This window comes from Cibotium barometz, chromosome 7 (genome assembly GCF_041138505.1).
Source record: "Cibotium barometz isolate CiBa-2024 chromosome 7, ASM4113850v1, whole genome shotgun sequence".
NCBI classification, from domain to species: domain Eukaryota; kingdom Viridiplantae; phylum Streptophyta; class Polypodiopsida; order Cyatheales; family Cibotiaceae; genus Cibotium; species Cibotium barometz.
The window spans coordinates 14,188,276-14,215,253 of record NC_141052.1 but is presented as its reverse complement, the minus strand read 5'-3'; the positions used below and the strand labels follow the sequence as shown (position 1 = coordinate 14,215,253).

General features: G+C 44.3%; 1 protein-coding gene across 3 annotated transcripts in view; it reads left to right on the top strand.

Moving 5' to 3' along the window:
- LOC147636709 (uncharacterized) overlaps window positions 1–26,978 on the top strand; it is a 211,083-nt gene that overhangs the window by 98,124 nt on the left and 85,981 nt on the right. The gene's annotated exons all lie outside the window — the stretch shown is intronic.

Sequence of the window (26,978 nt, the reverse complement as noted above, 5' to 3'; positions counted from 1 at the left end):
GTGCCACTTTTTTTGGATGGGCAGTTGGTTCATGTGGTTCCGTGGAAGCCTATGGCAGAGTACCAAGATATGTTGCGCCAGGCTTGCCCAATTTGGGTTGAAGTGAAACAATTCCCACCAATGTTTTGGCGTGTTTTACCAAGTCTCATGCGAGGTATCGGTGATGTCTTGGTGGTGCCTCGAATGACATCTAGAAACCGAAATCGTCTATGCATGTTGTGGAATACTGGGAGACCTAGGCCGACACATTTGCGTGTCAATATGGCTGGGCTGCAACCTTTAATGTATGAATTGAGGTGGGATACATTTGCTGGCCACTGTTTCAAATGTGGTGAGATGGGCCACTTTGTCTCCGAATGTCCTAAGAAAGAACAAGTTGCTGCTACAAAGGATATCCTTGATGGGCAGTTGCCCGTGGAAGATGAGCATGATGCTCCTTCACATGATGCCCAACACATGGATGTACATGTGGATGTTCAAAATGAGGTTGAGCAGCCATGGGTGGAAGTACGTGGTAAAAAGACACGATTTGTTGCCCCGCGGGGGGATTTCTCAGATGCTGTTTGGCGGGGGCCTTTGCGTACTCATCAGGGGCCCTTACATACATATGCTCGTCGCCCTTTGGGTTCAGGTGCCCAGCAACAGACCAGGATTGAGAGGCCGGGAGGCCAACTTTCTCAGGGTACAGGGCCTCTTGGGGTGGATAGAGTAGAACGCTATCCTATTAGAAATCGCCTAACAAAAGAAGCACAACAACAATTGCCTCTTGTGTTTGGTTCGAAGGGTGAGGTCATCTCGCCATGGGATGGTCATTACCCTTTGACACGTGCTCGGGAACTCCAAGGGCAATCTGAGATCACAAATACCATGTCTAAAAATGCAATGCTTCAAAAGGTTCGTGATTTGGCAGATTGTCCTGGGCCTAGTACACGGCCTTGTTGATTCCTTTTTTGGGAAGGCTTATGAAAATTGTACAATGGAATGTAAAGGGTATTTCTTCGCGCCAAAAGCAGTTCAGGCTTTGGCGTACAACTTTTTGTCATGGTTGGGATGTTTTGTGTGCAGTTGAACATAAGCAGCATAAGTTGGCTGGCAAAGCCTATGTATATAAGGGATTTCATGTTTTCTACAGCGGACATCCTGCTTCGCAGTCAGGTGTTATGTTTGCTGTTCGTTCGCAGTTTCAGCCTTCTCTTGTGATTCAAGATGTTCATGGAAGATTTCTGGTGATACAGATTGTTTGGGATGATACGCCTTTATGGTTGTTAGGGGTGTATGCTCCAAATAATGCTCGTGCACGCCGTTTGCTTTGGAATGACTTGTGTGCTCTTTCAATCTCTCATCCTGGCTTTGTGATGGGGGACTTTAATATGTGTGTCTCCAGGGAGCAAGCCACGTCGTCTCATTCTGTAATGGATGGCCCGGAGAGAAAGGCGTGGGAAGCTTTTGCAGCAAGGTCGCTAAAACAAGACATGTGGTCTTGGTTGCATTCAGATGAAAGGGGTTACACTTATGCCTCACAACAGTTTCGGGGCACTTATGCTAGATTGGATAGGATGTATATTTTACATCAAGATCTCTTTTTGCCAGAGGTTCTTACTATGATGGTTGATCAGCAACAGGTTTTGTCAGATCATTGGCCGCTTGTGTTTGAAATGGTCTATCATCCTGTGGATGCATATAAAGGCTTGTTGGGACGCTTGCCTTTGCGCTTAAATCACACTTTTTTGGAGCATGAAGTTTTTGATGTTTATATGCGTCAGTTGATACGACATTTCTCCACAAGAGTGTCCATGGCTGATTATCATGCTTGGCCAGTGTTCCTTACTAACACTCGGAAATTAGCACGGCATTATGGTCTTGCTAATGCCTCTATACAAAAACAGCATGTGGCCCTCCTTGAGTCGCTTTTAAAGGGCTTGCAGGCGTTCATGTTTACTGACTCTATGGATGCTGAAGTTACGGATGCCATAGAATGGCTGAAAAAGGAGCTATCTAGGGTGCAGGAAGCACAATATGTTCGCTTTAAACTACTTGCACGTCTTGATGCTTTGCGGGATGCTAACTGTCAATCTCATCGCTTCTATGATAAGTTGCATCAAAAACATATGCGTGAGAATATTGTTAGGCTGATGGATGTCAAAGGCAACCTTGTTACTCAACCTTCTGAGGTTATTCAGCATTGCATCAGGTTTTATGAAGATTTGCTTGCCCCTCGAGAGGATGTCTCACCGGCTGTCCTGGCTGCAAGGGAGTCATTGTTTGCTGAAGTACGATATCAAGTTGACCCTGATGTGGCGGTTCAGCTTGATGCTCCTGTTACTCAAGGGGAAGTGGAAGCTGTTCTCTCCAAACTTCCCATGGGAAAGAGCCCTGGTTGGGATGGTTTGACAAATGAGTTTTTCCGAAAATATGCTGATCAGCTTGCAGAGCCTTTGACGCTTATTTGTCAAAGGGTTTGGGATGAGGGATATATGCCTGCCGATTGGAAGTTGGGCATACTTCGTTTGTTGCCCAAAGTCCCTTCGCCTACTTCTTTGGCTCAATGGCGCCCGATCTCACTTATGGGTATTATGTATAAAATCTTTACAAAGATTTTTGCCAATCGCTTGGAGAAGGTGCTTCCTACTCTTGTTCATCCATATCAATATGGATTTGTGCATGGCAGGAATATTTTGCATAATATTCTTAATGTTCAAATTGGAGTGGATTATGCCAAGGCAAAGAAGCAAGAGATTGTGATGGTGCAGCTGGATCTTGAAAAAGCTTTTGATCATGTCAGCTGGTCTTTCCTTTCTCAGTTAATGACAGCCATGGGCTTTGGTCCCAAAATGGCTAATTTGGTGCATTTACTTGGCTCTGGCTCTATCACGCGGATTATGCTCAATGGAGGACTTTCGGATGGTATTTCTCTCACCCGTTCTCTCCGGCAGGGCTGTCCTCTTAGCCCTCTTTTCTTTGCCATTGCCACTCATCCTATGTTATCTCGCCTAGATGCTATGGCATCGCATGGTGAAGTGGTTGGTTTGCATCTCCCTCATGGCAAGCAATTGGTTGCTCAAGCCCTTGCGGATGATACTTTTATGTTTCTCAGGGCCGAAAAAGCCAATATAGATCGAGCAATGGAAGCTTGGAATAATTTTGCATTGGCTTCTGGGCTGAAAATAAATTCATCAAAATCAGCCCTCATTGTATGCACGGAATTTGATCTTGAGGCATTAGGGTGGCAAGGCCGTGTGGTGCATACAGGAGACATTGTTCGTCATCTTGGATATCCGGTGGGTGTGGATGTGGACCCCCAAGCGCTTCTTGCTTGGATTTCTGCTCGGATCTCAGATAAATTTGTGTATTGGAAAGCTCAAGGGTGGCCTATGCATGTGAGGGTTAAGGTAGCTCAGGTTATTATGCTTGGCATGATTTCCTATTTTTTACCTTTGCTACCTTGGACGCACAAATCTCTCATCCGTTTGGTTGCTCCCATTCGGTTTATGCTGTGGAAGAGGCAAGGAAATATTATGGGTCAAACATGGATAGCTTGGAATCACATTACGACGCCCAAAAGAATGGGTGGGGCTGCTTTACTGGATGTCCGCTTGCATATGGTGGCGTGTAGGTGGGCGCTTTTTCAGGATATGTGTTTGCAAGAGCAGCCTTGGGTTTTCATGGCTCGTGACTTGATTGAGTTGGAGGGATTGTCACATGGGCGGACACGTGTGCAGGCTTCATGGTGGGACATTGTGAATGCGGCTCATCCTGTCCGTATTCGCTCATCACACATTTTATCGCATATTCTCCTTTCTTGGCATGAAGTTCTACTGTTGGCTCGGTGGGATCCTGGTCATGAAAGACTACTTTTGAACTCTTTGCAGTTCGAAACATTTGTGGAGTCGCGTGTCATTGTTTGGCCAGACAGAGATGCTTCACGCATACGACTCAACCACATGGTCAGGCTAGGCTTGGTTAGAATCCGAGATGCTGTGATACCTGGTCGTGACAGGCCATATTCATTTCGTCGTATTCGGCAGCACTTTAGGGTTCCTCGGACATTTCAGCCACTATGGGTTGACATCATGCATGCAGTTGAGCCTTTTACTCCATTGCCTCGGCTATCTGTAGATCAGCCTTGGCTTGATTGGGCACTATGTAAATCTGGTGACTTGATATCACTCTCAGCTAACCAGGTCTATCATAAGCTTGTATCAGAGAAAGATTGGGTTTCAGCCAAGGCCAATAAGGTGTGGGGATTGCACACGTCTAAATCATGGTGGTAGAAAACTCTTATGCGTGGTTGGCAGTCTAAACTCCCTTACCAAGGTAAGGTTTTCATTTGGAGGATGTTGGTGGGAGGGTTACCTACACGGGATCAGCTGAGCCGTCGTAAAATTACACTGGCCTCTTGCTTCTTCTGCACGACATGCACTGAAACAGTTATGCATCTGTTCATGAGTTGTCCAGTGGCCCGTCAGATTTGGTCTTTTGTCTCTCGCGTTTGGGAGGCAGTAGAGAGGTCTACTGTTTCGGCTCATCAGTGGATATTTGGGATTTGTCCTCAAGTCATTACTTCAGACAGCCACCTTGTGATATTCCATTTCCTTAGATGGACAGGACTTTGGCATATTTGGACTACACGGAATGGGTTCATTTTTGATTCCTTGTTTGGAATACATGGGCACATTCTACGTATCCGCGGTTTGCTGCTTTGGCAGTTTTCTTCTCTTCTCTCAGCTCAGCTACTGGATGCAGATGTTATTTCCTTATGGTCTACGGCGGCTCGGCTGGCTCATCTTTGATGCTTCTATCTGGGATGCTTATTTGGCTAGGAGGCTTTCTTATTAGTGTACAGGTTTGCATGGTCATGATCCTTTAGAGGATCTTTTGTGGGGGTTTTGTTTGGGGCCATAGGTTCTGTGTGAGCCATGTGGCTGATGTACATTTTACATATAATATAAAACACCATTTCACCAAAAAAAAAAAAGATCTCCTCAAGCTCATCCACTTCTGGTGGATCCTCAAGAGTGGATCCTCAATGAGCATTTCACGGGGCTCCGGCCCTACATACTTGCGAAGAAGACTCACATGAAAAGCATTGTGTATGTGCCAATGACTAGGTAATGCTAATCTGAAAGCCACTTCATTGATCTTCTCGATCACTCGAAAAGGTCCATAGTACCTGGTTGCAAGCTTAGGATATGCACCCTCTTTGCCAGGCCTCTTTGCAAGTCTTGATTTCTCAAATTTCAGCAATACCCAATCATTCTCTTTAACATCCAATTGCCTTCTATGCTTGTCGGCAACCTTTTTATGCTTGTCTTGTGACCTTGCAATGGCTGTCCTCACCTGAGCAAAAGCAATATCCAAGTCTCTTACATACTCATCAGTTGCAAATATCTCATCCTTTGTGCGAAGGATGGGTGGCCAAAACCACCTTACCATAAACAATCTCAAACGGGGCCTTTCCCGTAGATGCATGCACCGTGTTGTTGTATGCAAATTCCACAAGCGGTAAGTACTTCTCCCAAGAAGACTTCTGATCCGCCACATAACATTTCAAGAGATCAAACACAGCTGAATTTGCAGCCTCACTTTGCCCATCCGTTTGAGGGTGATAAGGTGATGAGAAGTCCAATTTGGTGTCCATATTATCAAATAAGGCCCGCCAAAAAAGACTTGTAGTCCTGGGATCTCTATCCCCCACAATGGACTTCGGCATTCCATGATGTTTGAACACTTGTGCAAGATATATTTTAACCATATGCTCAGCTTTGATGGTCTTTTTGACCGGCAAGAAATGAGCTTGCTTGCTAAACCTGTCCACAATTGTCCAAATTGCATCATTACCCTGTTGGGTACGTGGCAAGTCCATAATGAAATCCATTGTAATACTTTCCCATGGCCGCGTGGGAATAGGCAATGGCTGAAGCAAACCTGGTGCCTTTTGTCTATCAATTTTGACCTTTTGACAGGTGATACATGCACGTACATGTGCCTCTATGTCCTTCCGCATACCTGGCCAAAAGAAATACCGCTCAATCATGTGCGTAGTAGGCATTATGCCTCTCTGACCAGCATATGGAGGAGCATGGCACTCATTCAAAACCTTTTGCCTCATGTCAGACACCACACATAGGCAATTATCTTTCATGAGATAACCCTCTTTGATCACATATGAGGCATGTGCATGACCAGCCATCAAATCAGCCCAAATAGTGGCAAAATCAGCATCCGTATGATACAAATCACGCATGGTAGACAAGTCCCCATGAGAGGCAACCGAGATAGCTGCTACATACGGCATTCGTGACAATGCATCGGCCACTACATTCTTCTTTCCCGGGGTGTGCAAGATCTGAAAATGAAACATAGAGAGGAAATTGGGCATCCTCATATGCTTCTCTGACAATTTAGTTTGAGTAAGAAAACATCTCAAACTCTGGTGATCTGTCTTCACAGTGAAATCAGCCCCAAGAAGGTAATGTTTCCATATAGTAAGTGCATGAATTACAGCCAAGAGCTCTTTCTCATAAATGCCAAGAGATAGCTCTGCATCATGCAATCTACGACTCTCATAAGCCACCGCATGTCCCTCTTGATTAAGGACATCGCCTATGCAATTTCCAGATGCATCACATTCCACACAAAAAGGCTTTTGCAAATCCGGAACGATCAACACTGGACCATGAGTAGTTGTATCTTTCAATTTGAGGAATGCATCTCTCTCTACATTAGTCCATTTGAACACGGCCTTTTTCTTTGTCAAATCCTAAGCAATCCATGCAAAGTGCCGAATGAACCTGCGGTAGTAAGAGCATAATCCAAGAAAACTATGGATCTCACGCACCGAACTCAATTCGGGTCAATTCCGAATTGCATCAATCTTTGCAGGATCCATCCGCACTCCATCTTTGGACACAATATGCCCAAGATAATGTATCTCTGACAAGAAGAACTCACTCTTCTTTGCATTTATGAAGAGTTTATGCTTATGAAGCTCTTCAAAAACAATAGCCAAATGAGCTTTATGCTCTTCTTCGGTCTTCGAGAAGACTAGGATGTCATCAAAGAAGACACCTGTAAATTTCCTGTACCCACGGAATATGCGATCCATCATTCTATTGAATGTAGCCGGGGCATTTGTAAGACCAAAAGGCATAACAAGATACTCATAAAGCCCAAATGCTGTCCTGAAAGTAGTTTTGTGTACATCCTGAGGCACTACACGCACTTGATGATATCCACTCTTGAGATCAATTCGGCTAAAGCATGCCGATCCATCCAGCTTGTCAAGGATGTCATCTATGCGTGGGTGCGGAAAAAGATTCTTGATGGTAAGCTTATTCAAAGCTCTATAGTCCACACACATACGAAAGGATCCATCCTTCTTTTGAACCAAGACGATAGGCGGCCTATTAGGTGGTGAGCTACCCGGCACAAGATCAATGCGATGATCTTCCGGTCGTACAGGTGGTAACTCATTTGGTAACTCATCAGCAAAACAATCATTGTGCTCTTGCAAAAATTTCAGCCTATCATTACAAAGAGTGTTTACATGTAGATTATTTTCCTCAACAGGATCTCGTACAAAAATCAAGTACGCAAAAATACTCTTTTTGATTACTTTCTTAATTTGTACATGAGATACAAGGGGAATAGTATCACCTTCTTCACCAGCATCAATTACATGAGATACAAGGGGAATAGTATCACTCTCTTCAAGGCTTTCCAAGCAATACATCACAGCCATTCAAAGGCGCCACAAGAAAATCATCATGATCCACATAGCCTTGAATGTGTATGTGCAACTTGCCAAAAATAGGCATGACCTACGCTTCTCTACCAACAAAGGCAGCCCGTGCTTCAATTTGAGGACCCATGTCCTCCACTTCAATACCCAAAGCAGCTGCCATCTGAGTGGATATGAAATTTTCAGATGCACAATCATCAAACATGAACAAAGCGGGCTGATCTTTGAGCTGTCCCCAAGGTTTACATACAATCCTATCTTTGCTATCATGTGAAGTGTTGCCCTGCACATCCGGAACCATATGCACATTAGGCTTCGGTACATTAGCATTTTCAGCTTTGTTCTTCTTATTTGGGCATGCTTTTGCCATGTGCTCAGTGCTGCCACAAGTAAAGCATTTGCCTTCACGTATATATTGCTCCTTCTTCTCAGCACTAAGACCAAAGTTTGCCGGCTTATAAGGGTGCTTTTTAGCAAACTTATTTTCAGCTTTTGGACCTAATTTGGCTTGGTTTTGGTCTCTTTTCGGTGGCTGTCCATCATTTTGCAGGTTTTGGACAGCCCTCTCTTTGCCTTGAAATGAGGGTTTAGCCTTCTTGGATCGACTCAATTTGAGTTCCAATTGCTCGGTGGCGGTGGCGGTGGCGGCTGCGATTAATTGGTGTAAGGTATGACCAGGATACATTTGTAATCCCGCTTTGTACACGGGTTGCAATCCCGATTGAAACCTTCTCTCCCTTTCCGCCTCGGTGACATGCATAAATGGAGACACCTCCAAAAGCACTTTCCAAAACTTTTGTACATATGCATTTACCGATTCCCCCTCATTTTGCTTTACCCAATCCCACTTCATTGTTATCTCATTCAATGCATTGGGAGGCAAGAATTGGGCATAAAACCTCTCCTTGAACTCTTCCCATGATCTAACGGGATTCGGTGAGAGCTTCTCCGTGAGCCACCAATGGACAGCAGTGCCTTTCATGAACATGCTTACATGCCGGATCATGGATTTTTGAGTGAAATCCTCATCACTGAAAGCAATATCAAACTGGGCAATAAAAGCAAGTGCCTTTGATGCATCATATTCCCATTGATATGTGTCAAACTTCACAGATTTGTCTCCGGCTTTGAAGTCACGAGACTTTGATGCATGTGTGTGCATCTCAACATGTTTTCCCCCATGTTTGTCCATTGGGACAGTCCCTGTAATTGGCATCATTTTTGGACCAAAAGGTGATGCATAAGGCATAGATACATGTGCCCTGTAAGCATGAGGCATGGCTGGCCCCTCAACATGCATTGATACATTTTCAGCCATAGCTTCTCCCTCACGAGCACACTCGAAGGCATGAGTGGCATGAGAGATACGCGGAATACCTGCACCAACAGAAAATTGCAGCCCATGTTGCATGTGTTATGCATGTATATTTTCAGCCGGCAATGGCATTTGACATACATTTTGACCACTGCCATAAACATTGTATCCTTCACGGGCTACATGAGATATTCCTGCATGGCGTGAAGTCGCTGATTGTTCCTCTCCCATAGCATGGAGACTCATCCTCTTAGACATAACTTCTTGTTCGGGCACTTGTGGGGATTCCAAGACATGTGGGATGGTTGCCTTTTCTGCATAGGCATTCTCGGTACGAGCCAAGTATGCACGTGCTGCATCCCTTGGTTGCATGTGCAACTCTTGAGCAATCATTGCCATTGCATGATCCATATAAGATTCAGCTTTCTTGGTATTCAAAACGGTCATGTACGAATGGATCCTCGCGGCGATAGAGATTCAATTCTTCTTGTTGTGCTTGGAGAAGAGCCTGCATACGAGTAAGTTCAGCCCTCAAGACTATCGACTCTTCTTCTTGCATCTTCTCTTTGCCACGAGACGGCTGTCCCACATATTCATGTTCCCTATTGTGCACCACATGAGTTTGCTCATCCTGTAAAGCATCGGAGGCATGCATTTCATTGTCCCTGCCTCTTGTATTAGTATCTCCAACATTCATTGTATGGCTGTCCATAATGTTCTAAGTGTAGAGATAGCTAGTGTTCACGGTGATCGTCTCTCACGATAGAAGTGAAAGAGAACCGTATGCTCTGATACCAATGTAACTTGGTTGAACACAATGCTAATCAATACACCTAAATACACTAAGATTTGAAGGACACTTGCTCAAATACAAGAAGTAAAATTGCTGAATTTGACAAGAGACACACAATGAGCCGGAACGGCCGACCCCTCCCTTGAGTAAATTGTATTACTATTGGAGAATTTCAATACATAGCTTCACGGGCATCCATTGCCAATTCCTCCATGCCAATGCATATGAAATTCAGCATTTAGAAAACAATGGTGTGTCGATGTAGATCACCAAGGAGCTGCCTTGATGCCCGGCCCGACTTCAGTGCCCATATTCTCTACCATGGGCTCTATGTTCTACCAAGCAAAGTAGCAACATCTTCAAGAGCACATAGGACAAGAGAAATACTACACAGGGCGGCTAAACAAGGAGTCCTGTCCTTCTACTGAGTAAGTAATGACAACACATTGTTCAATTAGCTTACGAGTCTTCATAGAAGTTGTTGCAAGCGGAAGCCTTCGCGTTGGAAGCTTTAGAAGTGTTGATATCTTCGATTTGTCGCAATCCTTCGCGACAAAAGTCTTCAAGAGGATGAAGGGAACCTTGGGAAAGCTTCCCCTATGGTTCAATTTGAGAAAGGAAGGCTGAAATTAGGGTTTTCAGCAAAAGACCAGAAATTACAGTAAAAATGAGAGCTGTTTTGCTGAATTTCAGTCATTGGGAGTGAGTAGGAGATTTATTAGCACTTGGAAACACTCTTGGAAGCTTGGAAAACACCCTAGCAAGTTGGGTATGGCTATGGAGAGCTTGGAAATGGAGAGAAATGGTGGAAAAACAGAGTTTTCAGCCTCCAAAAATTCTCATGAAGAGAAAACACGAATTTCTCTTAATAAGTAAGTGAATTGGGGCCCAATCAGGTGAAGGGACATGGAGAGATGCCCATTTATGAGTAAAAATGGAGGATCAGGTCCTGGACATTGAGTCTTGTCCGCCTCGGACTTCAGTGAGTGTGAACTTGGAAGCGGTCATAATTTATAAGTGACTTTTGGGCGCCCAAACTTTAATGAAGTGGGAACGCACTCACTTATAAATATTGGCTAAGTCCTAAGGGCTATTTGAGCCTAGATTGGGTAATACTTACCACCTGTTCACATGCCACACAACCATGTCAGCCAGACAGTTTCACACGCACGGTTCACGGGCGGGCGTCCCCTTACCCGGAACTACACATTGGTCAAGCAAGCATGAAAACAGCACGCAATTTCAATTGCAAGCAAGCACATAAAGATGCTATGCAATGCAGCATTGGCATGAGCAATTTTCGTTCATGAAACCATATAAGACCAGGCGTTTCCAGGCAAGTATATGCGATACCAGACCCAGTGGAAAGCCAATTCTCCAGGCGTTTCCGGGCATGTACACAAAGGCACAAGTGCCAGCGGAAAGCCAAGTCCTTCGGGCATTTCCGGGCATGTACACAAAGGCACAAGTCCCAGCGGAAAGCCAGGTCCTCCAGATATTCCGGGCATGATAACATCAAATCCCAGCGGAATATCATATCCAACTATACAGCATGACACGTGTCAATCACCTGCATAGGCATATTCCATAAGCCATGGACACTAATCCAATATGTACATAGTGTGAAAGCAAGAGTGAACCATTCGGGTGGCCAAATGGTGACACTATCCATGATACCCAGAATGGGTTCCTCGAAGGAAGGAGTATATTTGATAACATCTTTTCTTTCTGGGAAGCTGTCGAGTGGGCAGAGGCTAATCAACAGCCTCTTGCCATTCTTTTGCTTGATTTGGAAAAAGCTTATGACAAAGTGGATTGGGATTTTTTGGAGGACACTATGGCACACATGGGGTTTTCACCAAAACTGGATCAGAGGTGTGTCTTGCCTATACATGGAGGCTTATAGCACGGTTTTAGCCTGTGGGGGGCGTGGTGAGCGTTTTCAGATTTCCCGTTTAGTGAGGCAGGGCTTTCTCTCGCCCCTTTACTATACCTCATTGTAGCTGAGGCTATGAGCAGGTTTCTTCGGGCTGCCCTGGTGTTGTGGGTCTCACGCTGCCTTTATGCACGGAGCAAGAGTTTTTGGACTCTGAGTTAGCAGATGATACGGCGTTGTTCTTTGAGGCTTCAAATGCTTGTTTATGTGCTTTCCGGACAGCCTTGGAGGCCTTTTGTTTGGCAGTAGGAGCTACTATCAATTGGCATAAGTCAGTCGGTTTTTGGATCAGTGATTCTCCTCTTGGAGATTGGGGTACAAATGTTGGTTTTACTTGGATTGAGAGAGGATGCTCTACTAGATACCTTGGTTGTCAGGTGGGCGTTGACATCTCCCCTGCACAACAGTTTGCTCCTGTGCTCTTAAGCATTAAAAGCAAACTCCATCATTGGAGTAGGAGGAAGCTCGACTTGGCCTCTAGAGCTTTGGTGGTTAACCAAGTTTTGCTAGCCACACTTGGTTTATCGCTTCGTGCTGGATTTTTCATAAGGGCTGCATTGGACAGCTTCGTTGCTTTATTCGGAACTTTCTTTGGTCAGGGCTTGATGGAAATGCACACACTAGGGCTAGAGTTGCTTGGGAAACGATTATCAGGCCCAAGCATGAAGGGGGATTGAATATCATTGACCCTGAGAGGTGCAATGTAAGGCTTTGCTGTGTAAGCTGGTTGTTAGGGGCTTTCTTCCAGGCTCTGAGCCGTTGAAGGACTTTCTCATGCAGCAGATCATGAAGTGTGTCCCAGTTTGCGGCGGATGTGACTGGACTCTCAGCTCACGCTTGATTTTTTCGGATGGAGTTCACCGCTCCCCTTCATCCCCCTTGGTTAGGTCCCTCCTACGGGCTTGGGATTGCATGAGGAGTTTTTTGGTACACATTCCCCCGCGTTCAGCAGAGGAAGTTAACCTGCAGCCCATTCTGTGGAATGATGTGATCTTAGATATGCATGGTAGGCCTCTTGGGGCAGCTATGCATATTCTTTGGGTTGGCTGGGAGACGCTTTGTCCCACAGTGTTGGCTTGGAAGAGGTTTCAGAGCCTCACTAAGGTAGAGAGATTGGATCTCACGCAGCATTTGAGAGGCTCTAGTCGGAGGATTGCACAGATTGACGCATCCATTCCCAACCACTGGATTACTAGATCTTTCTTGGAAGACCGTCATCATTCTTGGTTTGGGGTTTTTTTTGGGACAGGTGTTCCTCTTCAGGTTATGGGTCTCCCCTTGCGTAGGGAGGATGATGTACCGGTCTTCTTTTCTGTACAGGATGGATGGCAGTTGGAGAGATGTGACGTGCAGGACCTTATTGACGGCCCCCCAGATTCGGCCAATGAGAGTTGTTGGCATTGGTTGTATGGTGGCTACCCTATCAGACATTTCCATTGGGAACCCGGTGAGTGGGTGTGGAAGGATGCTTGTAACCCCTTGAAAAGTATGCCTTTTTCAGTTATACGGTGTGGAATGCCAGACATCTTATCTTGGGACACATTCAGAGTGTCCCTACTCTTAGACTCCATTGGGAATTTTACGGCATTTTGACTGACATTCAGAGGGTTTTTTGGCGGAAATTGTGACATTCTTGTAGGAAGCCATAGATTTCCTCCTTTATCTGGGTTTCTCTTCATGGTGGTCTGGCCACCAATCAGTGGAGGTCAATTATTACTGGTGCTTGCCGAGCATGCCCTAGATGTGCAGGTGTTTCGGAGTTAGTTTACCATTGTTTATGGGAATGCAGGGAAGCATAGAGGGTTTGGTCTGCGATTGGTCACCTCTTTGGTAGGATTAAGAGGGATGCTATCATTTCTTTTGGTTCTATCATTTGGTTGACACAGTCTGGGCCTCAGCTGAGATTCGAGGGGACTGACAGGAGCTGGGCCATTATGGTTAGGCAAGGAGTTGCTCGGCAGTGTTGTCTTCAAGATTTGCCACTTTCACACTTTGTCCCTCCGGCACAGAGGTTAGACAGTTCTTGGGAGATAATTGCTAGCATCTCAGCCTGGAATATCTGGAAGGCTAGATGCACCAAGGCTATTGAGGGTACTTCCGTTTTTGTTTCTTAGTGTCTTTGCAGGATTTGGAGTGATATTATTCACACCATCATGGCTACTGGGGCCAAAGTCGACGGATCTTCGAGGGTTGCGGAGAGGAAGCGCGGCCAGTTTGAGAGAGTGGGACATTGGTATCTTTTTCACGTCCTCTCATTCGGGACCCTATTGGCAGCACAAGGCTCCTGATTCGTTGAGATCTCCACCTTTCTTGGTGTGAAATCTCCATTTTGTAAATTTTTTTCATACTTAATAGAAGTCTCCTTTTTGAAAAAAAAAAACGTACTTAAAAGCTCTTGACAGACTCCCCTTCCAACTGTTCCAACAGGGCATTTGGAGATTCTTCCACCCCAAACCGTCTCTTTAAGGCATTAGTAACTGCCCCCCAATTATTTTTTACATTCTCTGTTGTAAGTGTTGTGTGCCAGGCTAATGCCATCCCCTCCAAGAAGTCTAAAAGGTATTGGGCTCACAAATTCTCTTGCCAACCTGACATGCGGCTGGCTCTTACAAAGCTCCAAAGGTAGGCTTCGACATTCTCCCCTTCTCTACCACGAAATATTGGTACTTCCACCATCTTTGTCACACAAAGAAAGAACACACCAGAAATCTGCTCTTGACCACCTAATTCTCTGGTCAAGCTGTCTGTACTAGCAGGCTGTACTTTATCCTCCATGGTCAACTTTGCATGGATAATTAAACCTGAACTGAATCTGTCACATAACAGTTAAAGACTCATGATAGTAGCCACATACACTGCCTGTAATTTTGAACATAGACCCACAACAAAACAAAATGGTACCCTTTCCATTGCTATGGCTATCTCCTGCATTAGGATTTATATACCCAACAACAATTGCCACAGGGATCTCAAATCTAAACTCCTCGGAATCACACACCAAGAAGGCTAAGTAAGCTGGATACTGTGTAGATGGAGCTGTACGGTACGCAACATACGAGGTCCTGGGGCAAAGAAGAGCTTATATATCACTTGTACTGCTATTATTCCATATAGATCAACTACCCAGCATATGGTTCACTTTCATGGCATAGCTCTACGTCAAAAGCCCCTTATCCTAATAAGGACCTAGTCCTCAAGCCCAAAAACCTCTCTTAGCATGAACACGCAGCAATTCTTCCCTGTAGCGCGACTCAACATTTTTTTCTTCCTTACGCTTAACCAAACCCACAACTATCAAAACAATCTCCTTCATCCACCGTGACCTCTCGCAGTGCCCGTCAACTCCACCAAACGAAGCGATGAAAATTTATTTTATGTCATGCTCGTATTGCTTCTACACGGGACAACAGCAAAGGTGTAGGAGGGAGAGGGCATGCTATTGCAAACAAGGATACGACCAATCCACAAAAAAAAAAACGCCATGAACAGAAATTCAGCACGCATCTGTCTATTCCGCCTTGCTTGCTTGCATATATATAAACTGTACACACACATTGTGTTTTTTTCTCTCGTAGCAACTATTCTTACTTAGCAACCCATCACCTCCCACTCTTTGGAATGATCCACACTCATCCATTTACACCAAATCCTACAAGCCTTAATTAAAACCACTCTACCCCTTCCCATAAAACCACGTGACGTCTCTAGAAAAAGAAAATTCCGTATCTTCCCGAGTAAACCTCCGATTTTTATGATCTCGGTGGCAACTCGAAGCTCCGGAAATCTCCCATCGCCTTCTGGACTCCATAGCGGAGAGGGGTTACAAGATTAAACCTTCTTCCATTGCCTTGTAGAAATTAAAATTTTTACATCTCACCATCTCATAGAGAAGTGTGGACTAATGAAAGCAATGGCCGTTCTGAAGCCTACCGTATTATAGTCTTCACTATCATGTCTTTCGTGAAGAAGGTGCATGTAGTGAGGTGGATGTGCTAGGGGGTATGTGGTATAATGAGTGAGCATATGACTGCCATATGTGTGGGTATGTGATGGGGGCCGGTAAATGTTGTTCCCGGATTCTACACCAAGCCTCCTTAGAACTGCCGTTTAGGAAGAGTTGGTATAAGTCCCTCATGCTGTTTACAACAATGTGCTCATTTCTTACGGCAAGAAAGGTACGGGTTAATCTTGTGAGCGTCATGCTTCTGGAGTTGGTAGGTAGCTAACTCACGCAAAAGACGTGCTTCTGTGATATGGCACTCATCGTCATACCAACAATTCTGAGGCATGGTACCTATGCGGGTTTTGGTGGTGGACTGGTGGGTGTGGAAAACTGTTGATGGCGGAAGTGTGGATAATTTTTGTGAGCTGTGAGGTGAGGGTGGTGAGAGGTGCAGATGGGTCTACATGCAAGATACGACAGTATAGCTAATTTTCATAGATAAGATCACAATCATGGGTGAAATGGATGAGATGGGCGATGCTTGTGGTGGGGTAGGTGGTGTTGCAGATGAGGGTGAAGGCGAGGTAACTATGGTTGGCACCAAGCAAGCATGGTGGGATGGTAAAGTTAGGTATCAACAAGGCTTTTCGGTGATCCCATAAGATAATCGACTGTGTTGGAGCCCTCTTTATATGGAAAACTAGTAAGCCCTCTTCATGCAGGCCATCGTCAAGGTTGTGGTGTGAGCCAAGCTATAGGAGGCATCCCCATAGAAAGTAATGTCTCCATCGTCCTATCTGCTGTAGCAGCCTTGTGCCATCCTGGTGTATCACGTGCAACCTGATAGGGTCCTCAAAATCAATCATCTGCATTTGTTCACTCTTGGTCCTAGCATTGAAGTCCCCAATTAAGGACAAAGTGTGAAAGTGGCAAATCCTGAAGACAACACTGCCGAGCAACTCCTTGCCTAATCATAATGGCCAAGCTCCTGTCATTCGGGACCCTATTGGCAGAGCACAAGGCTCCTGATTGGTTGAGATCTCCACCTTTTTTGGTGTGAAATCTCCATTTTGTAAAATTTTTTCATACTTAATAGAAGTCTCCTTTCTGAAAAAAAAAAGTCCCCAATTAAGGGGACCTTGCCTAGTCCCAAAAAGTCAGTGATATCCTGAGAAGGAACAATTGTAAGAATTGTTTAATAGGATCTCTTCGATTTTGGGACTTGTGGTACTATCCTAGTGAGTCTCCAAGTGTCATTGAGATTCCAGTAACAAGTGATATGAGGAAGCTTATGTTGTAAAGCTTGCCTTAAGTTCACACCCAATCTGGGGGGTGGAAAGTAGCTTGAACCAGTTTTTCTATGATAGTTGGTTGAGATAGGCTACTTATGGTTTGTATTTGAAGAGCAATCCAGAAGTGCTTATTGCCTTTATTGTGGGTTGCTCTGGAAATATGTGATGACTCGAGGAGTTAGGCCATTTAGGTCAGGATATAATGTAACTTAGGGAAATGTTTGTTCTCTAGGAACACGTTACTGTAACTTAGGGAAATTCATGTTCTCTAGGAACACGTTGCTTTAGTTGGGAATCCTCTTCTAGGAGCCGTGAGCTCAGAGGTAGAATGGAAGAAATCTCAGATAGAAGTCTAGCTTCATGAGGGGTTTGGAGTTCTTTTGTGTTATGAACTTTCTTGTTCGTGTCAAGCGATCCCTACTAGAAACTTCCTTTACCCATGGCTCGACGTATGGATGTACTCATACAGGGAGCTGATTGGATACTTATTTACTGATTGATCACATCTCTTGGATGTTGGATCTTGATGGGTATTTTATTGCCATTTGACTTTGCGGAACTTTTCCAGCATGGTGATTGAGTTTATGGGATTTGTTTCTTATGAAGTAAGTTCCTACAATATTGGATTGGAGATCCAATTTGCATGTAGAGTATGATTAGCTTTGGGGAAAGAGTGGAGCCTAGAAAAATTGATAGTCTTTCAAATGGACCAGACAATCTCGTGTCCAATTGTATGACGTGAGTCGACATCAGTGACATTGGATTCATAATCTTTTGGAGCTTGTAGCACTTAATCAGCTTGTGATTGCTAACAAGGCACATAGAGGTTGGTATGATATACTAAACTATGCAGCAATATAGTGCTACCATAGCTCAAAGGTGATTTTGAGTTTCTCTTCTGAAGTTCTCTGTGGTACAGAATTTGCGTCCCACTTCCTTGCTGTGAATCTAATCACAGGTTTTTTGATTCTACTTTTAGAGAATTGGATTAGTTGATGAGTCGCCTCTTAGGGATTCTATAATTCGAGTATCCAAGATCTACAATAGGAGTTCCAAGCTGTCTAAGTTAGGGCCCAGTGTACTTAAGTCGATGCTATGTTGGGAATCACGAATTCGAGCTTGGACTTATAGTTAGTTATCTCCTATTTGGATTCATGGGTGAATCTAATAGAAGGGGGAGATAATATTATGTTCCGAATTGGGCCTTGGATCAGTGTTAACCCAGGGTTAGAATAACCAAGGGTTAAGGGATACGCTAACTTGTGGTTAGGGTTAGAGCTTAGCGGGTCGCTGGGGCCTATAGGATCCACCCGTAAGGCTAAGGGCTAGCAAGGATGAGGTTTGATTGGCTTAGAGTTAGTTGAAAGTAAGCCAAGAGCTATAAATGGCTAAAAGCTTAATAAAGTAGAGGCCTATTATAGCAGGGTTATTACTATATGAGTCACTTAGGGGTTATGATGATGATCCCTCGCGGTGGAAAAGCTTTGCTGAGACAATGAGTAGGACCTCTCGGCTAGAGAAGGCTGCAGGTTGGCAGGCACACTGGTGGAATGGGACGCTGGGGCATGGTTGTGGGGGCCTGGTTGACTCATGATAATTCCACCTTAGACTCGAGGATGGCTCTAGAATGGAACTGAGGGCTAGGAGGTGAGTCGCTAGCCACGATCTCTCGCGGTCATCTTCAGATTCAATGTGGGTTACTTTTGACCCTATTAGGGTTTCCAATTATATGGTCCTTAAGTAATAACATCTTCAAATTTTGGGAAGCTGTAGAGTGGGCTGAGCAACCCCTTGCCATCCTCCTGTTGGTGGACTTTGAAAAAGCATATGACATAGTGGATTTGGACTTCTTAGAAGGCACGATGGCACTTATGGGGTTTTCCTAGGACTGGATTAGAGGAGTCTCAGGCATATATAGGGAGGCCCATAGCAGAGTTTTGGCATGCGGGGAACGTGTTTTCAGATTTCCGACTCAGTGCGGCAGGAATGCCCCTAGCTCCCTTTCTATAACTCATAGTAGCGGAGGCTATGAGCAAGTTCCTTTGGGCTACCCCAAGAGTCTTGAGCCTCATATTGCCTCTACGCACAAAGGAAGAGTTATTGGACTCGAAGCTAGCAGATGATACCATGATGTTTTTGGAGGCCTCGCATGCATGATGCATGTCTTTGTGCCTTCTGGACAGCCTTGGAGGTGTTTTGTTTGGCAGCAAGAGCCACCATTAATTGGCAGCAATAGGATTTTAGATCAGTGATTCTTTGTAGGCAGACTGGGGTTTGGATGTGGGGTTCACCCGGATTGAGAAAGGAGGCCCTGCCATATACCTTGGCTGCCAAGTTGGCATTGACATATCCCCCGCACAACAATTTGCGCCTATGCTCGTGAGCGTGAAAAGAAAACTTAAGCATTGGAGTAGTAGGAAGCTTGATTTGGCATCTAAAGTCTTCGCGATTAACCAAGCTTTGTTGGCCACTGACTGGTTTATCAATTCTTGTTGGGTTCTTCATAGGTAATGCATTGGCTACTAATGTCGCCTCGTTCCGAATTTTGTTTGGTCAGGATTAGATGGCACAATATACATTAGGGCTAGAGTTGCTTGCAAAACCATTATCCTACCCAAGCAAGGTGGGGGATTGAACATAAAATATCTAGAGGTGCAGTGTAAGGCATTGCTTTGTAAGGTGATTGTCAGAGGATTTCCTTCTAGGAGTGAGCCATGGAAGGAATTTCTCATGCTGCAGGTCACAAGGTGTACTCTGGCTAGGGGAGGTGACTAGATATACAGCCCACGTTCTACCTTCTCGGATGGAGAACATCGGCCCCATTCTCTCCTTTGGTTAGATGGAATGAAGGGATGTAATGCATGAAAAATATGAGTAATCACCATGTAAACATGATGCCTAAGTGTGTTTAGTCTCTCACCAAGAGAATGGAAATAGCCTTCCACAAGCCAAGAGAGAAGCCATGAGCTCCAAGAAACATAAGTTTCCATTTCTAAAAATGATCATCAAAAGTTACAACCATGGTCCAAGTCCCCTCTTTTATACATGGACTTGTCCCATTATTAACCCTATTGAATAAAGTTCCTACTTTATTACAAACCATCCCTTCCCAAAGATTTTGTCCTCAAAATCAATAACACGTACAATCTCAAAGTATGAGACTCTAATGTAATCAATGGGAAGTGGTTAAGAGTTCTCAAGTACATCCAAAGCACATATACAATGAAAATCCGGATGTATACAAGTCCACAAAGCTTCAAGCCCAAAGTGTATGAGTGGGACTGTTATGACAGCCCTTCTAGTCGATGAAGACCCTTGAAAATCCTTCATTTAGACTCCATATATTGGGCTGAAAATGATATGTACACTCAGCCATATGTAGCCCACATCATGATCTTTCATTAGGATACGCCATGAAGCTTGTTGGAGTAGAAAAATAGGCCCAATAGTAGACCTTCCCAAAGCTGTCCAGAAATTACAGCATGTATACTTCTTTGTGTTGAGTTTGAGAGAGTTGATGGATTTAGAGTTGATGAAGCTATGAGTGCTCCCGGAATCCACAAGAATATGTGCAACCCTCCCATTGATGGTCCCCACCAACCTTAGTGTGCTTGGGTTCTTGCAACCCGCCAACAACTCTTGTGAGATAGAGCATATGCAAGCTGAAATTTCTGCATTGGTAGGCATGTCTCCATCCACAAGGCTTTCCTTAACTCCACCTCCCGGATCAAACGGAAACTCACCATCCTCCGTGATGAAAGAATGGTCTTCAAGTGACTCCTCATGTGCTTCTTCATTGCAATCCTCCCATTCCTCAATGTCATGAGAGTCATCCTTGTTCTCTTCCTCATCCATGAGGATCATAGTGGCCACAATCTTCTTTGATTTGCACACATGCCCGGGTGACCACCTCTCTTTGCACTTGAAACATAGCCCTTTGCTTCTCAACTCCTCAATCTTTGGATCATCCATTCTTTGAGTCTTCTTGAAGGGTTGAAAGGGCTTCTTCTTCATGAAGTCACTACTCTTTTTGGCATCAAATTGATGTATCCCATTCTTTGGCTGTCCACCCCCAAATGATGTAGGAGTTCTTGGATTAGAGGATGGTAATGTAGAGGTAGGACCTTTCCCAAAATTGTAAGAAGTAGTGGTTGGTTTGAGTGTGTCTTTGGTGAAGGTCATGGGCTGAGACCTCTTGTACTTTGGCTCATAGAGTTCGGCTAACCTCATAGCTTCTTTGTGAGAGCTAGGCCTTTGAGCCGACACATCTGCCTTGATGAAGTGTTCAAGTCCATGCACAAACTTTTTCATCTTCATGTCTTCACTCAAGCCTTCCACGTACATTGAAAGCTTCAAAAATCTCTTGATGTAACCTCTCACCATCATCCCCTTTTGAGAAAGCTCATACCATTCTTCATGGTATCGGTCGAGCACTAAGGGTGAAATGAAGGCCAAGTTCATCTCCCGCTTCAATCCTTCCCAAGTTGATGGCGTGTTCCCTTGTTTGACCAAGTGCCTCCACCATTGATGAGCATAATCTTCAAGATGTAAGGAGGAAAATTGTACCATATCACGCTTACTTTTTGGGTAAAGTTGGAAATAGGTGTCAAGCTTGGTAGCCCACTCCTCCAACTCTTGCGGAGATGACCCGTCACCTTTGAACTTTGATAGTGAGATTTTGTCTTTGACATCCTTGGAAGATATGTGGGATGGGTTATCATGTTGGGTAGAGGGCTTGAATCTTTGCATCTTCGAGTATGACTCCATAAATTGTGCAAAGTCTTTGTAATCCCTCTTGATGATATTCGACAATTCCATCCACTTCTCGTGAGCATCCCTTTGTCTTTGGGCAAAGGACATTTGATTCCAATCGAGTGCAATCTCCTCATCATTCACAAACACCTCATCCTCTTCCCTTGAATGCATTGCCCTAGAAAAGGTAGGACCCTTTGATGCATTGAGGTGAGACAAACCCGAATGAAAAGAAGGAGGAAACATGTCCTTGACAAGAGGTCTCCGTGCATCCGCCATGAATCCCCGAGTGGATGCTCCCAATGGATCCTCTTGTACGGCCTTCATGGAATCCTCATTCAAGATGCCCTTGCCTTTTCTTTGCTCATAGTCACCATAATTCCCATGCTTTTCTTGTGCTTGAGACTTCCCAAACTTGTCCTCCATCACACCAATCCGTGAGGATATTGTTTCAAAATGAGAATCAAGCTTGGAGTCTAAGGTCTCCAACCGTTGTACAAGCATTTGCATGAGGGTGTCATGGTTAACCGCCGCTTGTGTCCTTTGAGAAATTTGATTATGTACATTGCCCCCATTGTCTTCATTGATGAATGCATCCCTTGCATCCATATTACCTTCCATGTCCTCATCACCAATGATCATTTCTTGCACAACATCCCCACCCTTGCGTGGTCTTCCCTTCGGCATAGTGAAGAAATGCAAGATGTTGGTAGAATGCCCAAATGATGTCGGAATTGGACAAAAGAAGGTTCTATGGGTAGGTAATGGTGTCTACTATCCTCCCAAATGAACACAGTAAGAATTAGGTGTGGGCAAGTACTCTCTGTTTTAGGGTTTGTGCGGGACAGCTGAAAGTAGTAATTAGGCTCTAAAACGCAAAATATATGTCGGAATTAGGATTTTGACGGCTCTATAGAAAGCTAACGGAAGATAGAACCTACCCCTAAAAGCATTTTGATTCAGTCAAAGTGGAAGTATATTCTGTTTGACTTTGACCAGAAAGTCAACATGACTACTTTGACTGAGATTGTGATATCCGATTAAGGGGTTCTATGGCTCATTTGAAAACTCTCAAGGAGTAGAATAGAGGCGTGTAATCACTCGGACCTAATCCCAAAAACCCTAGGACTGAATTAGGGTTTTGTAAAATCCCAGAAATTCCCAAAATTCGGTCCCAAAGCTCAATCCGGCTACAAATGATTGGTGTTTCTCCCCTTGGTAGTTGTGAATAACTCTTCAAGTGTATCCATGGGGTAAATCTCCAATCAATAAGCTTGTTTGGCTCCCTTGTTGGAAAAATTCCGCTAGAGTCTCCTTTGTAATTGGAACCAAATCTCAAATGAAAATGCAACTTCTCAAATCACAATGCAATACTCTTTGTATCCCACAATGTCATGAAAGATCATATGCACTCTTTGTCCATCAAAGCATTTGCAATATCCACACAATATGACGGAAAAGGGGCCCCATTGCCCAAATGCATCCACAAAGTCGATGGTGAGGATTGTTGAGGACGCGCGTTGAAGCTTGCCGATCTCCCGGCCAAGCTCTTCTCACCCCTTCACCGAGTTTTCCTCCAAGGTGAAGGTTGAGGCCATTTCTTCACACCGGTGTACCTAATTCCCCTTTGTACCGCTTTACCAAGCAATCACGGCACAAAGATCAAGCCATTCTCCCCTTGGCCTCTCCAACCAATGCCAAGGTACCCTCACACATTGCTAGATTCTATAGAAACTTGAAGTGGTAGCAATGGTGAGTGTAGGTACAAAATGATGTGGATAATATCAAATGATAGAACAAGTTTGTTGGCTTACAAGTATTGAGCATGACTCATGCCCTTTTACAATTTAGAACTCATCAATAAAGCATGGACTCATGCCTCAATCCATCATCCAAAAGCTCCAACACAAACCAACAATTCACAATGTCCTCACCATGGCATGTGTGCATAAGCATTTGTTAACCACAATCAAGGCATTTGCAATTGCATTCCAACAATCCCTTTCACATCATATTGACAAATGCATGCTTCCAAAACTTATGCTCTCTTATGCCCATGTGTAAAACATAGCATTGGCATGGCTATGTATAGCATCCATAGTGTACATATGGCATCAAGATGAGCATGAGGGACTCCAAAAACATTGCATAAGCTTGCTATTCCATCAATGGCATGCCAAATGAGACATAATGAAGAAAATCCCCCAAAATGTGATCTATGAATTGACCAAGCTCATGTGGAATCAATTCCTTTCACCATTGCCATCAATAATGCATGGAGAAGCAATATTGGCATGTGAATGGTCAAGCTTTAATGGTTAATTTCTGAAAATTAGGGGAGTTTGAATGTGTCCAACCCTAATCCATTCCCAAGCTCCACCAAATGCTTCAAACTTGCAAGGGATTGATCAAACCACTCACCAATGTCATCCGGAAAGCTTCAATGGTAGAAAATGTTGAAGAAGCCTCTTGTTGAAGAAAAACGTAGCCTCTTTTTGCTCCCTGATTTGCAGCCAAAGAACACCATTTCTCCCTCTCCATTGGCCATGAAATGCTCCCCAAAATCTCACCAAAAAGGGCTAAAACACTTAGCAATCCTTCATGAAGCTTGTGGCTAAGCTTCATAGCTTGGAGGAGGCATGGAAAAGGCGACGAAAATCAGCGAAAATCAGCCCCAAAATTCAACGTGGAAGTGAAAATTCAGCCCCATTGCTAGTCTCCATGCTCATTGAGAGAAGAAATCATCATAATATGATGCTTGCAGCCATCTATGTTGAGTAGAACTTGGCAATGAAAGCTCAACTTTCAGCCATGGAGAAAGGTTCACAAGCTCCCAAATCTTGAGAAAAAAATTTGCAAGAAAGAGGCTCAAATGAAAGATCTCAAGAAGCTCTACAAAAACCCTAAGGTTTGGTATCAAAACGGGTAAAGGAAGAGCATCCCAAGGGTATGGAAAGCTTGAGGAAGAAGAAGATGATTACTAAACGTGATTAGCAGAAAAGTTAATTGCAATTAGTCACTTGCCCTAAGTTTTGGCCCGACTGTCCCAAATTTTTGGTCCAGAGACCCAAAATTTGGTCCAAAAATGGCAAAATTGGCCAAAATCACTCAAAATTCAAGCAATTTTCATGAAATGCTCACCATCTCCATGAGATTAAGCAAGATTAGAGAAGATTTGTCAAGAATCACTCAAGGATTACAAGAAAATGAGAAAAAAGAAAAAAAAAATGAAAGAAACTCAAATTTTCAAGCAAATTTTCCCAACAACCCATGCATGCCCATGATCAAAATCAAGAGCTCTGATACCAATTGGAATGAAGGGATGTAATGCATGAAAAATATGAGTAATCACCATGTAAACATGATGCCTAAGTGTGTTTAGTCTCTCACCAAGAGAATGGAAATAGCCTTCCACAAGCCAAGAGAGAAGCCATGAGCTCCAAGAAACATAAGTTTCCATTTCTAAAAATGATCATCAAAAGTTACAACCATGGTCCAAGTCCCCTCTTTTATACATGGACTTGTCCCATTATTAACCCTATTGAATAAAGTTCCTACTTTATTACATTAGATCCCTTCTTTGGGCTTGGGATTGCATGAGGGGGTTCTTGGTTCACATACCTCTGCTATCAGCGGAGGAGGCTAAGGGAACCCATTATGTGGAATGACTTGATCTTGGTTGAGTATGGTAGACCTCTTGGGACAGCTATGCCTATTTAGTGGGCTGGCGGGGAGACTCTCTTCTTCACAGTGCTAGATTGGAAGAGGCTTAAAAGCCTCCCGGAGGATCAGAGAGGGGTGCTTACGCAGCATCCGAGAGGCACTAGTCAGAGGATTGTGAGTGTGGAGGGATGCTACCAACCTTATGAAAAGCATGCCTTTCTTCAGTTTATTGTGCGGTGACATCTTGTCCTGGGACACATTCAGTGAGTCCCTACTCTTAGACCTAATTGGGAGGCTTATGGTTTCACACCTGACATTCAGAGGAATTTTTGGAGGAGGTTGTGGCATTCTTATAGGAGGACATAGATATCCTCCTGTATTTGGCTTTCTCTACTTGGTAGCCTCGTCACCGACCAGTGGAGATCGGTCCTTGATGTTAGTCAAGCATGCCCAAGATGTGCGGGAGGTTCAGAGATGGTCTACCATTGCTTATGGGAGTGCAGGGAAAAATAGAGTATTTGGACTACGATAGCACATCTCCTTGGAAGGATGCTTACATTTCTTTTGGTGCAATCATTTGGCTGACATAGTTCGGCCCACAGTCTAGGTGTGAGGGGAATGACAGGGATCTGGTCATTATGATCATTCAGGGAGTGATTTGGTGGTGCCCTCTCCAGGGCATGCTAGAGTTGGGATACGTCCCACCATCAGAGAGGTTGGACAGTGCATGGGAGATTATTGCTAGCATTGCAACCTTGCACATTTGGAAGGCTAGATGCACTGAGGCCATTGAGGGCACTTTGGTTTACGAGTCACAATACGTTTGCAGGATTTGGAATGATATCATCCACACCCTCCTTCTGGCCACTTGGGGCAAGAATCTAGGGATCTTCGAGGGCTGCAGAGAAAAAGCGTGGCCAGTTTATGAGAGTGGGATTATGGCATCTTATTCACTCCCACTCATTTGTGACCTTGTTGGCAGCACAAGGTACTCGATTGGTTGAGATTTCCACCTTCCTTTTGTATATTTTTTCATACTTGATAGAAGTCTCTTTTAAAAGTAACCTATTAACCTATTATCACCTAGTGCATGCTAGAAAAGCAATGTGAGGTATCAATGGGCTCTTGCCATATGCTTCGCTGGTAAGGCCGCCAGCTCATTCACTATGTGCCAAATGATTAGGGTTAGAAAGGCGGAAAAGAGTCTCATCTTTTGAGGGCCTTGATGGTGAACCTCCATGTGTTCGACAGAAAATATCCACAATCCTTGTTTTCCTTGACTGGCTGCTTGGCTGGTCCTAGAGCAGAAAAGTCCCTCCCAGATGCAAGAAATTATTAGAGGTAGCAACCCACCTCTTCAGAGCAGACTTATTTAAGCAGAAAGTGACGAACCAAACCAGATGGAGGTGGATGGTAATCTGCAATAGTTCCCTGTTTGGTAAAGCAATGAGAGCAGAGTGAGGTAAAGAGTGAGCATTCGGCTATTTTAATATCATGCTCATATCAATAGAGGAATACTCTGCAAGGGAGGGAGGGGGAGTGG